This window comes from Fukomys damarensis, unplaced genomic scaffold (genome assembly GCF_012274545.1).
Source record: "Fukomys damarensis isolate Sample0158 unplaced genomic scaffold, DMR_v1.0_HiC HiC_scaffold_15, whole genome shotgun sequence".
NCBI classification, from domain to species: Eukaryota; Metazoa; Chordata; class Mammalia; order Rodentia; family Bathyergidae; genus Fukomys; species Fukomys damarensis.
Window position 1 is genome coordinate 33236911 of NW_022900927.1, and position 12432 is coordinate 33249342.

Sequence of the window (12432 nt, forward strand, 5' to 3'; positions counted from 1 at the left end):
CCGCTGAATTACTGCAACGTCCCCTTCACGGTCCGCGCTGGACCACCACTCACTCCTCTTCTCACTTTCATGCCAATACTTCCTGACTGGAAGAAAATGACAGTGCCCTGATAGTCAGTGCCCAAATCCAAGCTCCTCTCCCTACCTCTCAGGCCAGCCAATGACTTCTACACATTCAATGTTCAGTGCCCTACAAATTCAGCAGCACTTAGACAGTAACTGGCTTCCTTTACAACCAAGAGATTCCCTAAGTGACAGGGCAACTCAAAATTAACAGTAGGGTTCATGCAATTGGGTCTTTCCACCAGATTTCCATTACAACAGACAAAAATGACTAACAATGATTAAATGCTTATACATGCCAGACACTAATCTAAAGACTCATAGCATCCTCTTAAACCCTTGCAACTCTCCCACGAGTTGAGTACCATTATCCCCAACTTTGCAGATGAAGAGAGGGAGGCACAGAAAGGTTAAGTAAGCTGCCCACTTTGCAGAGCTAATAAGGAAAATGAGGGGTAACTGAGATGGAAATTCAGAAAGTCCAACTCCAGAGGCAGGGCTCCCACATGCAATGGCCATACTTGGACATTCTGCCTCAAATATTTCTCTGTGCATTAACGAATTATAAGTTGTGCGCACTGCAAAACCCTCATTCCATCCCTATGTCTTTGCCTAGCCTTTTCTCACTTTCCTCCACATCTCTTTCTACCTTGCCAAATCCTACCCAGCTCTCAAGATAGAACAGAACTTTCTGTCTTTCCAGAGACCTCACTGACCCTCAGCTCCTTGGCTATCTGAAACTCATTGTAAATTACCACATTTCTTCTTCTTCTTCTCCTCTTCCTTTTTCTCATGCAGTTTCCCAACTACACTGCAAGCTGGTTATGCAGAGCAACCATAAATTATATTGCTTTTTATATCTCCAGAGTATGTAAAAACAATCCTGGGCCATTTAGTTCAAGAATGTTTTAAGGTAAAGTCTATGGTGAGCTAGGTCTTATGCAGGTCCTGGAGACACAAGAGAAGACAGCTTTCAAAATTACTTGTGGACCAACTCAGAGGCCCTAAGCAAATGCTTCTTGAAACATATAATGCATATAATTAAGCTTTTTTTATTTAAATGCCATTGATAACACAATCATATGCAATTACATGATTTTTACATTTTTTAGTATAAATTCCTTGAATATCCCCCTTGTATATAGAGGAAAGAGCCAAATGCTTCAGGAAGGAACAAGACAAAATCCTTACCAGTTCCCAGTTGTGTTACCATTTGTTTTAGGGTGAGGCTGGGAAGAAAGAATATAGAATGAAATACTATAGAAAGAACAACCAGGCCTGGAAGGTACCAAGAAGAAAAAATAACAAAGAAGTTATTTATCTATTACCACATTAACTCTTTCTCTGCTTCTCTAGTGTTGGCATACCTGATTATTCCCTCCTCTTCTTCTTTCACCAATATACATCCAGATTGTCTTTTTTTTTTTTTTTTATCGAGACAGGGTCTCCCATGTAGTTCAGACCAGCCTTGAACTCACTATGTAGCCCAGGCTGGCCTTGAACTCACCATGATCCTCCTGCCTCAGCCTCCCAAGTGCTAGAATCACCACACCCAACTTAGATTGTCTTTATTAACTCTGCTTTCATATGACCCATCATGGCTTCCACAAAGTAGTACCTTCAGTCCAAACACAAACATGGTGATCTTCCAGGTCATCAATGCCTGTTAGCCAGACTCTCCATCTTCTAACTGCAAACACACAGCAAGAGAATCTGACAGGCCCATCACATGAGAGGTCTCCATCCAAATTCAAACAACTGTGTCTAGGGATTGGGAAAATGCTGCCTGGGGTCACACCAAAGGTGTAAAAGACTGCAAGGGACCTTCTTTGTGGAACAGAATTCAAAGGTATTGAGTGGTAGCTTCTCTAGTGTATAAGGAAATAAATGGCCCAACAGGTGCTATAGAAAACAAACATACCTCAAAAAACAGCATGGTGTACACTTCATAGATTTATGGAATTTTAGAAGTGTAAAAAATTGTGGAATCATTCAACACAGTTCCCACCTTCAGTTCTGTGAAGACCAAAGCCCAAGAACAGATCAGGTGGAACTTGAAGGAGATCCCATCCTCTTGTAATCCTACTTGATTCTAGCGCTTACTGAGTCCATAGTAAGTGAGTACATTTTCAGACCACCCTTGACCTGTGAGTATACAAATATAATCCATGCATCACCAAAGTATTGGGTTTGGTTTTGTTCTTTTTAGCATAATTTCCGTGCCTACTGAGAATTTTCACCCATATACTCCTACTGGTCCAGCAAACATGAGAATTTTGTAGAGGGTAAACTGCTTTGTGAAGAAGTCAAGAGATGTGCTTACATCTTAGTAGTGGGCAGAGCCAGAACTCTGATTCTAAATCCTAGCTTTTGCAGCTATGCCATCTCACCTCTACACTACAGGAATTAGGCCAACAGTGATCATTTCATCTATACTTTTTGTTTTCGACATACTGTTAGGTCTTTGACATCTCAGAAATCATTCTAGCTGGGAAGAGATGGAGCTAGTCAATTCTGAGAGATAGCAAAGGACTCAGGAAGCAGGATATTGATACGCAAATGAAACATTCCAGCCCAGACCCCCTCTATGTACCCTTGAACCCATGAGGCAATATTCCTGGACCCTGATCATGTCGGACAAGGAGACCACACGTATAACCCAAAGCCTGCTGCAGTTACTCAAACTAGCCTTTCCTACGTGGCTTACCCTACCCTCTACCTTTCCTTTCCCATGGAAACCCTATAGACTGGCCAGTGCTTTCTCCTCTCTCCTGTCCCCTTCATCTTTCTAACAACTCTGGTGCTTTCCAGGGTGGCCCTGCATGACAGACTGACCTCTGTTTCTAGGATCTCTGGGGATAACAAATTGTTTTCTTGAGCCCCTCCTGTGTCACTTCTGTGGTCACACCTGTCATATAAAAGGCAGGACACAATCACAAAAAAGGGATTGGAAAAGTAGTCTACCACATTCAAAGGGTGCGTTAGCAATTCTTAAGGAATGAACATGTATAATAAACTGTGCTCAACCTATGGCCACAGTATCCTCAGTCCTGGAAAGCATAACTTCTAGACTTTATTCACTCCACATACATGTCTCCAGCACAGCAAGAGAAATGACAGGGCATTTTTCAATGCACAGATCAATCCAGTTGGTGTGGAGGGGAAAACTGGTTCTCATCTGTAAGGCTGTTTTGTAGCAGCGATTCATTCTATCAAAGGCTCCACTAGTACTTTTGATAACAGACACTATCATCATCAGCCCCTTTGGAATCTATCTTGAAATGTGCAATGTGTTTAGTCTTGTGAAATTCTTCACAGTTCTCCAAACAACTTCAAATGCTTCTGAATAACTTGACCTTGAGTTCCCTGGACCAAAAAGGAACAAGGCACAAATGTCTAAATCCAGGCTATTTCCAAAAAGTAGTACTTCCAAGAACTCTGCACAAGTACGCTTTTACTGCCCGTTGACTTTTGTTTCTTTGCCATAGTGGAGATTTATTAGCCTTTAAAATGTAATGCTAAACTCCAGATCAATTGTGTGTGCTACTTTCATGAAATTCTGATAAAGTCTCTCAATCACTACTCAAGTGAGGATAGGGTATCTAACTGTCTTAGTTTAACCAGGCCTAAAAGGGTCCCAGGGATGTGGGACTTTTCAGCTTTAAAACCAGGAAAGTCCCTGGCAAACCAAATTAAGCTAGTCACCCTAAACTAGAGACTTTTTTTAAAAAGGAAATATTTTCTTATTAAATCTTAAGGGTTGCCATAGAACCAAACATCTTGGCAATGCAGCATACTAATTGCCCTTTAAGCAGCATATTTTTCTGTGGGTTTCATTTGCAGAAAACCCAAAGTGTAAATGTGATAATAAATACAATAGATTGGTGATTCTTACTACCTCCATGTGCGGATGAAATATATCAAACAAATGCAAAGCAAAACTGACAGAGGCGACAATGATTCATTTCAATATGTAAAGGCCTGGCAGGGGCTGCTATATAAAAGCATGTCTTTAGCAGTCAGCACAGGAGTCTGACTCACTGCCACTAAACAACAGGACTTGCCAGATTTACCTCATCCACGGGTGGGGACGGGAAGCTTCAATCCCATTCTCCTTGTGCAAACTCCTACTTCTGCCTATGTCCAGCAGTGTTTGAAAGGGCAGCCCAAAATAGTGTGCACATTAATTAAATCTTCAATAGAGGAAGGAGGGAGGGAACACAGTGAGAGCCCAGATGGCTTTCACCTTTTCTGGGGAATAGAAAGAGTTAAGAACTTTACCAATCTGCCCTCCAAAAAAATTACTTTTCGCTTCCAGACTCAGCTCTATGGTACTAATTGATTGATGCCATTTATAAGAAATCTAATAATGTTAAATAATTTATTTTAAAATGACAGATGTTGAAAATATAGAGCCATACTAATCTGTATCTAGCAGAGAATAGCTTCCTGATTATTGTATATGATTTCCTGTCAGGATTATTTTAAACCTTCAGGTACCTCATTTTAGTACTTATAATAGAGCCAGGAACCAGTGGATGAGACTGGACTATAACTTTGTCATGCCACGGCCATATGCCAGCCACTGTGCTGGGCGGAAGGGAAAAGTAGAACAGAGACTCAGTCCCTCATGCCAGTGGGGAACTGATGCAAACAAGGAATGAGAATCCCAAAGAAAAATCTGTGATTAATAAGAATGGATAGTGGGGCCGGGGTTTCAGCTCAGTGGTGCTGCTGCCTGCCTCCCAAGTACAAGGACCCGAGTTTAACCCTCTCCCTCCATGCCCAAGTACCAAAAAAATGGATAGTAAATCTAGTTTTTGTTTTCACATTAATTCATCTATAGCTCTGTAAACCACTCACAGCCCATGAAACCTCACTTTCAAATACTAGTCAAACAACTTTTTTCTCAGGTCAGTCTTTGTTAGTTCCTGCTCCATTTAAAAATGCACATATCTTTTATGAAGAAAGATTATTTAACTGCACAATAATTCTCCCGCCAGGAGAACTCTATATCCACCTTATGCTATTAAAATGCTTTTTACATTTTTGGTTCTCTTTACAAATAAGTTAGATGCTCACTATCTGGCTCACTTTCTCACACTGGTGAGGCCTGGTTTTTCTTTTTGGTAACTGGGATCAAACTCAAGACTGCGCTTGTGAGGCAGGCAGCAGAACCACTGAGTCAAGTCCCCCACCCTGAGCTAAATCCCCGGCCCATCATTTTTCTTGCCAATAAGATTAACACCTGTCCTTCCTGCTTTCTAAAACAAACACCAACACGTGCCACATAAATTTCTGTCTATGTGACCACATCTATCACAGTGGTCCTGGAAGATTATTAGTGAGCTGAAAAATTCCTGTCGACTTTGTGGCATCATAGCCTTCACGACGCAACACATTGCTCAAGTGTTGGCCTTGATGCTGTGGAAACAAATCTACTACACCAGCAACCACACGAAAGGACAGCACGTTACATGCTGGATGCGGTGGCACATGCCTGCAATCACTGTGAGTCCAAGACCAGCCTGAACTATATAATGAGACTTTGTCTCAAAAAACAAATCAAAAAAGTACAACACTTACAATTGCATACGCACCTGGTAATAAATGATTATCATTTATGCATTTATTATACTTTTATTATAATTTTAAAGTGTATTAATAATTCTGAAAAAGTTTATTATAAAACAGTATGCTGTGTTAGCTGGCAGCAGCTTCAGACAACTCATGCTCACTGTGTCTCTTGAGGCCATCATTTTCTCTCATGCTTTAATCGCCTGTTGTTCTGTTTACCGTGGCCATAGGAGTAATGAACTATTACCTATCATACAGCCTAGGTGTACAGTAGGCAGTGTCATGTAAGTTTGTGTAGGTGCATTCTACTCTCTTCACATGATGACAAACTTGCATAACAATACATTTCTCAGAAAGCATCCCCATAGCAAAGCATGGCTGTAGCAGGAGAAAGCTGTGCTCCATTTGTGCAAGTGTAACCATTGCTGCATGCAGAAGTAGCAGCGCAGACAAAAGAACTACATTAAGGATACAAGGGGACCCCGTCAACTTCTTTTGATAGCAGAGTCAGCGAATGACTGCCCTTGTAGGCCCCCAACCTCCATCCATCCCTGCTCCTTCCTTACAGAGTGACTGAGGTTTTTCCCAGCTTCCCCATGAGCCTTCTCCTCCAGGAAAGTTTAATCTTCAAACATGAACCAAGCTCACTCATGCAAATGTGTCAGTGATGGATGGCAGTAAGAATATTACCATTTTAATAAGGATCAAGGTCTTTAACTAAGACACAAAACTCTAAGAATAGGTCTCCAGCACCTGAGAGTGACAGGGCTTGTATATATCTGACCACTCTAAAAAGCTCCTGACTATAGATTTGCAGTCTGCTGGCCTAACATCCTGCTGGCACACGGGGTACTTGATAGCTTCAGAGGCAATGTCCTTGTCTCACACCATGGGCATCATACAATATGAATTCACACTGTTTTTGATACATTATACAGTGACACCCTAAGCATCCTTTCAACTAAAAAATATTAACTGTGGGTACATTCGGTCCATCTTGAATTATACTGTTTAATAGTTTTCTATTTGTTGTATTGTTATTTTAGATTTCTGCATGCTAACGTTTTTCTCTTTCTAGGGCAGAGATTTTCTCCTAAGTCAGCCTGTGGCAAATACTAATAGATGGTCTCTTGACTATTAAGTATAGATTAATTTTCTAGGACTTATTCCAAATGCCATTCTGTTCAGTGCTTTTTATGTTGTTATTATTAACAGAAATAATAACAGCAATTATGTCTATTGGACATTCGCCGTGTACCAGGTGCTCTTCCTTACACGTTCCTCAGGCTCCCAACAGCCTCCACGGTAGTTATTATTATCCCCTTTTCTGTAGTTGAAGAAAACACCCAAGGTCAGACAGAGAAACTGTCCTACATTTGCCTGCCTCCTTTATGAAAGAGCTAAAGGGAATTTATCAACGTTTTTGCTTCCGGATGGGTTTAGGGACAGCAATGCAGGCAAGATGTTATACGTCTTAGATATTATCTGAGACACATGAAGATACAAGGTTAAAAGATGGGCAACTTTTAAAATCTGTGTTTCCTGGAGGATATTTATAAGCCTGGAGATGAGTCAAGAATGATACAGCCAGTTGCGGAGTATAAAAACTATAATCAACGCTATGGGACTCTGCAGAAATGGCTTAAACAGAGGAAATAGCTTTCCAATTTAGACTCACTTTTTTCCAAAGCAGGTAATCACAGAGCACAACTGACTGCCAGCCACAAACTAAAAGCAGTGCTGTCTGGATCAACCCTCCCTGGCAGATCCAACCTTGTCCCAGACTAATTTCTAACCACTCAGGCTTTATTGAGTAGTGTTATTAACTTTGCTTTCATAGGACAAACTGGGATTTCAGTTAGAGGAGGCCTGAGGCTGACTCAAGTATAGCTCTCTATTCTGTTCCTCACTCCCACTCTCTCTCCATCGCCCTGCCTGAAAATCAGCCTGATAAGAGTTCTAACTACCATTCATAGACATCACCTCAGTCTCCAAAGTCCTTTTGCATACCCTATTCCCATTAACCTTGTGACACAGCAGTTACCAGGAATACGGCTCAGAAAAAGAATGTCATGACTTAGTCCCAATCTCCCTTCCAAGAAGGATCAGAGACAGAACTGGTTCATGCTTTCCAGGTCTTCCAGTTGGGGAGACCAAATGAAAGCTTACCAAAGAAAAGTTACCATATGATTGTCCTTCACTTCACCCCATCTCTGTCATTAGGAATAAAATGAGTAATAATTTGGTGGCTTCTACTGGTGTCCTACCATTAACCCTATCCTCTTCCAACAAATGCACTTCACTCCCACAGGACTATCCCTTTAGCATCTTACAGTTTAATTTCATTTGTGAGCATTTATAGAGTATTACTACCCATTAGTCTATTTCCTTACCCTGAGGGTTAGAGACAATGTGCAAGACTATTAGTAAGTGTTAGATTGTGCAGATGAGAAAATAAATCTTACTACGTATCTTGTGCTTTGCCCAGGACTAGCTTTACTTTATGAACTTCTGGAGATAGATTTAACAAAACATAAGCAGACACCAGGTGTCAATAGTATAGATGATAGCAGTCATTCTTATTATTAAGACAGTTTCTCATTCACAAATAAAAATAGCTTTCCATTCACTTGAAAAGGAAGAGAAGAATTTTTAAACACTACAGCGACTATTTAGGTAAATAGTTGTTTAAGAAAAAATTACCGAGCTTATGGACTTCTCTCTGCTTTTACTTCTCTCTTATCATCCGCTTAGAATCTTCAGTATTCATTATCATCTTCTGCAGGGTATTAGAGGAAAAAAGAGAAAGTAAGATTCAAAATGAATTTCCAGTAAGCGATCATCATGCAACTGCTTTGTGCTAGACACTGAGACAGGCCCTAAGTGTCCCAATTGAGGAACGGATGTGACTCCTGGGACAAAGATTGCAAGGTGAATGTTTGTGCATCAAATGCTATGAAAGCCTAGTGAGAGAGTGAATAGCATCTGAAGGAGGGGAAGGAGGCGAAGGAGGCAGAAGTGACACTTACATTGGGACTTGAAGTCCAAGAGAAAACATGGAACAGGGGAGAGGAAGTGATGAGGTGAACAGGCAGATAACAGGTGAGTGACAGTGACTTTAGCAGTGCGCAAGGACTTGAACAATGGTGAGTGCTTTGGGGTGGCCTTAACATACAGAGATGGATAGTAAGGAATGCTGTGGGGAGATTTCATGTGAGTAGTGGTTATACACCCCACTGTGCTTAAGTCAGTACCAAATTATGGTCACTATGTCAGTATAATTAATAAAGCGCCCCCATTCTCTCTCAAAAGTATCTTATCCTGGACAATAAACTACAATGGCATGAGTATAAATTCAAATCACCTATGTCTTCACTTTACTCTCCATTATCTATGGGAAAAACAATACTAAATGACTATGTTCATTGTTGAATCTGAACTTGTCCTCAGAATCCTGCTGAAAATGTCTTAGACAACAACACAGATTGGAATTAAACCCATACATGGTTTCCTTGCTATGAGCCAGAAAAAGTTGCAAATGGCAGCTCCCAGGCCATATTTATACGGCACTTTTATTTGTCCAGGGATTTTTAAAATAATTCACAGCCATCATTTACTATCATGAGATCTAACTTGGAAATCTGTATTTCTGGCTTCATTTGAGACATTGTAAAATCCACTAGCATAGGACTTGTGTTCCACCACAGTGGTAATGGGTTGAAGCCGAACAGTATACGCCACCATTTTGTCCCATGCCTATCAGTAGTCATCAGCCTTCACTTCCTGGTGTAAAGAGACTATGACAGAGTGATTTTATGTCACTTCCAAGTCTAGGTCATAAAGACACTGTCTTTCTTAGATCACTGGCTCTAGAGAAAACTAGCTTACAGCTTGTGGAAAAGTGATATAGTGAGGAACTGAAGCCTCCAGCCAACAACCATTTGTGTGAGTCTTGCTGAGGTGGAACTTCCAGATCAGTCATGTCCTGAGATAACTGAAGCCCACATCCATCTCTTGACAGCAGGTCCCCAAAGACCTGAGCCAGATTCACTCAGAGGAGCTACTTCCTGACCCTCAGAAGCCATGTGAGACATAGGCATTTGTTGTTTCAAGGGACTACATTTTGGAGGCAATTTGTTCTACAGAAACAGACAACAAAAACAAAACACAGTTGATTTCCTTACATCCTTCTTTCCTCCATCAATCCTGTTATCTGCCTGACTCTCAAGATAGCCAAGGTTATATCCCTGCTTTAGAGAAAAAATATTACTGAGGATTTTAAACAAGAAAGAGAGGTCAGATCTGGTTTTAGATATATCATACAAGCATTTTCAAGAAGGAAATGTAAGCAGGAGGCTGAAGATCAACCTCGTTTCCTGAAAAGCTCACAAGTAGACCTTGCAGTCTGACAGAATCAGTCAGTGATACATGTCTAAGAGAGTAGGCACTAGATGCTAGATTAGACTATGTGTATTCAAATCGTCATTATCATTGAAAGATTACACAAACTCAGCAAGCCACTTAGCCTTTCAGTTCCCTTATCTGAAAAATGGAATTAGTAATGCTTTCAGGTGCTAGTAATCAAATGCTCATCTGTCAAATAGTGGCTGACACTGATAGTTTCTTTTTCTCACATAACTCTAAGTACAGAGGTAGGCAATTTCTGGAGGTGGATTAGCTGTTCAACAATGGCATGTGGATCCCAGGTTCCTTCTACCTTTTCTTAGCATGTTGGCTTACTGCCTTGTGCTTCCAAGATGGCTACTGTAGCTACAACCATCACATTTGTATCTATGACGGAAGCTGGGACAAGAGTTTTCATCTAGCTTTATGTGTCTCCAACTTATCAGGGAAGGAAAAGGCTTCCCACAAGCCTAGAGCAGACTTCAGCTTATATTTTATTGGCTAGAACTAGATCACAGAGCCATCTTAGCAACAATAAATGCTGGGAAACTAAACATGTTGACATTCAAGCAAATTTGAGTTCTATTAACAATGAAAAGAGGAGAATGACTATTAAGTGATGCAACTGACTTCAGAATATCAATATAAGGGCTAAAATAACTTGGTGCGTTCTTTAGGCTAACTGGGCCCAGCATGTAGTAAGTGTTCGCTAACTGTTGAAATTACAGTGATCCAGACACAAAATGATTCATCTTGAACTAGGACATAGCAGAAGGAGTAATTTTAATACTCAAGCTAAAGGGCTTTAAAAGAAGGACAGTTGAAACTTGATAAAAAGATTTTTTTAAATTTTTAATTGCTATCATTTCTCTTTTTCCTTTTAACTACAAGACTGTTTCCCAAATTATTATCTCTTTTCTTTCTAATTATTTTATAATTGTGTGCCTTTGTTAGACTTCAAGTACTTGATTATTTTAAAATCTAACTATAGGAAATATAAACTCTGAGTTCTTCACTTACTCAATTAAAATGCCACCTACAATACTTTAACTCTATCTCCCAATTAGTAGCCGGCACAATTATGTAATCACGTAATGCTGAACACTGTGACCTACTCTTCAGAGTACATTTGTTTTAGGCATAGCTCACTTATATGAAGTAGAAATACTGCCTGCAGCTACACTAAAGTTAATTGCAGTCCTGCAGTCCTGTGATATTAAACGGTTTGGGAACTAGCAGGCAGCACAGCTCCCAGAAACGTAGCTGCACACTGCTGAATGTGTCTAGAGGCATCACGCATGTATCAGATCTTCAGTGGGCCCAGCACATATGTTCCTAACTACACACAATGGCTCAGGACCATTGGCAACTCGGTAATTGCATGCATAAAAACAGAGATGAATACATAGGATATAGCTTTAAAACAGAAGGAAGGTTCTGGACATACAGTCAAAGGGTCTCAAAGAGGTATTTAGATACCCCTGTTCACAGTAGCACCATTCACAATAGCCAAAAGGTATAAATAACCCAAGTTTCCATCAAAGAATAATGGATAAGAAAATATGGAGTATGTCACAATGAAATATTATTCAGCCCTTAAAAAGGAAGGAAATACTGACACATAGATGAACCTTGAGGAACTAATGAAAAATGAAGGGAGCCATCCACAAAAACACAAATACTGTAAGATTCTACTTTTAAATGAAGTGCCTACAGTGGTCAAACTCATGGAGAAAGAAAGTAGAATAGTGGTTACCAGAAGCTGGGGGGTTACTTTTTCATGGGTACAGAATTTCAGTGGGGGAAAATTTTTAAATTCTGGATTTGGATGATGGTGATGGTTGACAGCAATTTAGATATGCTGAGTGCCACAAAACTGCAAACTTAAAAATAATTTATGGTAAATAATGCCTGTTTCTTACCATAATTTTAAAAGTGGAGGATAAAAAGGAAAGGAAGGCATTGGTGTGTGATACTCCCACTACACACACTCCTCACTTCCCACCCCACCACCACATGCAAAGTCATCTGAAAGTTTGCTCACTTGGGGGAAAAGAAGGGAACATAATTGGGGAAGTGCTGTACAGCCTCTTTCCCGATATGGACGGCATCTTTAAGCCATTCAGTATAGTGTATCATCTTTTTACAATAATTGTGTACTATATTTATAATTGGGGAGAAAAGGGGGAAGGAAACAATGAAATGGGCAGCAAAGGAGCAAATGGCATAAAATCCCCCCTCACATCTGGTCAGGGTAGTTCTTCACCCAGCCCATAAGGCTTGGGTTTCTGCTCAAAGTAGGAAATAGCATTTCCTTTATTTTTCATCACTTGTTTCATGATAATCTCAGGGTCGACAGTTACCCAGCTGACCTGCAGCACTAGGACC